The 2073-nt window shown below is 55.4% G+C and overlaps 1 pseudogene; it reads left to right on the forward strand.

Annotated features, from left to right (window-relative positions):
• Positions 1–48: 48 nt before the first annotated feature.
• LOC115072591 lies at positions 49–2054 on the forward strand (annotated as a pseudogene).
• Positions 2055–2073: the final 19 nt, after the last annotated feature.

The raw sequence follows: 2073 nt of genomic DNA on the forward strand, positions 1-2073 counted from the left end.
GGCTAGGGCGATTTGGGAGCCCCTGGACCACGGCCCCCGGCCGGCACCATGAGCCCCCTACTCCGCTGCCTGCTGCTCGCAGCACTGCTGCAGCTGGCTGGCACCCAGGCCCCTGTCTCCCAGCTTGATGCCCCTGATCACCAGAAGAAAGTGTTGCCCAGGTGCCCAGCTGTGTGACCGTGCAACGCTGTGGTGGCTGCTGCCCTGACAATGGCCTGAAATGTGTGCCCACTGGACAGCACCAAGTCCGAATACAGACCCTCATGATCCAGTACCCTAGCAGTCAGCTGGGGGAGATGTCCTTGGAAGAACACAGCCAATGTGAATGCAGACCCAAACAAAAGGAAAGTGCTGTGAAGCCAAACAGGGCTGCCATGCCCCACCACCATCCCCAGCCCTGCTCTGTTCCAGGCTGGAATTCCGCCCCCGGAGCACCCTCCCCAGCTGACATCATCCATCCCACTCCAGCCCCAGGATCCTCTGTCCACGCTGCACCCAGCGCCGTCAGCGCCCTGACCCCCGTGGCTGCTGCCCTGACGATGGCCTGGAATGTGTGCCCACTGGGCAGCACCAAGTCCGAATGCAGATCCTCATGATCCAGTACCCTAGCAGTCAGCTGGGGGAGATGTCCTTGGCCAAACAGGGCTGCCATACCCCACCATCTCCCCAGCCCTGCTCTGTTCCGGGCTGGGATTCCACCCCTGGAGCACCCTCCCCAGCTGACATCATCCATCCCACTCCAGCCCCAGGATCCTCTGTCCACGCTGCACCCAGCACCGTCAGCGCCCTGACCCCTGGACCTGCCGCTGCTGCTGTAGATGCCACAGCTTCCTCCATTGAAGAGGGGAGCCCAGAACACCCCAGCCCAGGAGATCTCAGCTGGGGCTCCAGAAGGGCCAGGGACAGAAGCTGAGGTAGAAGAGACTGAACTCTTAAAGGCCAAGGAGATGCCTGGGGGTTCTAGGATACTGAGAACAGAGATTGAGACAATAGAATTGAAAATATTGAGGACCCAGAAGACAGAAATAGGGGGTTTTGAGGGTCCAGTGATAGCTGCTGAGATGGGAAAGTCTGAGATATCGGAGGCCCAGGAAACAGAGGTTAGGGAATCAGGGGCTCTGTGGATAGACATGACACAGCCTGAGATGCTGGGAACCCAGGAAATAGAAGTTGGTGGCTCAGAAATCCCAGAGATAGAACCTAAAATAGCCAGGGCTTAAAAAGACAGAGGTGGGGGATTCCGGGACTTCCAGGCCAGAAGCTGGAACAGTAGAGGCTGAGGTTCTGAGGGCCCAGTGGACAGAAACTATAGTTTGAGAGTTGGAGGAGGCAAAGACAGAAACTTTGGCAATCCAGGAGACTGGGAACTGGGGAGCTCTCACAGTCACTGAAAAAAGAGTTTCAGGGGCTCAGGCAATAGAGGCAGAAGTATCCAGAACACCAGAGACAGAGACTAAAGTTCTGAGGCTTTGGAGGACAGAGGCTAGAGTGTTGAGAAAAGCAGAGGCCAAATCTTTGACTTTGGGGCCCCAGAAAACAGAGATAGCAGTTTCTAAGCCCCTAGAAAATAAATCTGGTATTTTTGAGGCCCAGAAAGCAGAATCTGAGGTCTTGAGAACCCAGAAGAGAAAAGAAGCTGAGGAAAGCCTCCCAGAAGCCAGCTTGATTGAGACACAGGTGGCCAGTGGGGCAGGGGCTGGGGTACCCAGGCCCTCGGGGGGGCCTCTTCCCCAGAGGAGCCCGAAGAGGACAGGAGGCTGCTGGGCAGCCAGGCACCACCTGCCCTGGTCAGCTCCAGCAAGTCCCTGCTAGAGTGGTGTCAAGAGGTCACCAGTGGTTACCGTGGTGTCCGTATCACCAATTTCACCACATCCTGGCTGATAGAGATAGAAAAGTTTCTAAGCCAGAGTGTTGCTATTTAGAAGGCACTTTCTGATTGTAGTCTTTGTTAGGTGTGTGCAGCTTACTCAGTGGTACTGTACAATACTGGGGCAACTTAAGTTCTTATTACAGACATCTATTCTTAGACATTTAAAGGTACATAATGGGCCAGGTGTGATGGCACACCCTTTT

Source organism: Nannospalax galili, unplaced genomic scaffold (genome assembly GCF_000622305.1).
Source record: "Nannospalax galili isolate Female #2095 unplaced genomic scaffold, S.galili_v1.0 scaffold542, whole genome shotgun sequence".
In the NCBI taxonomy this organism is placed as follows: domain Eukaryota; kingdom Metazoa; phylum Chordata; class Mammalia; order Rodentia; family Spalacidae; genus Nannospalax; species Nannospalax galili.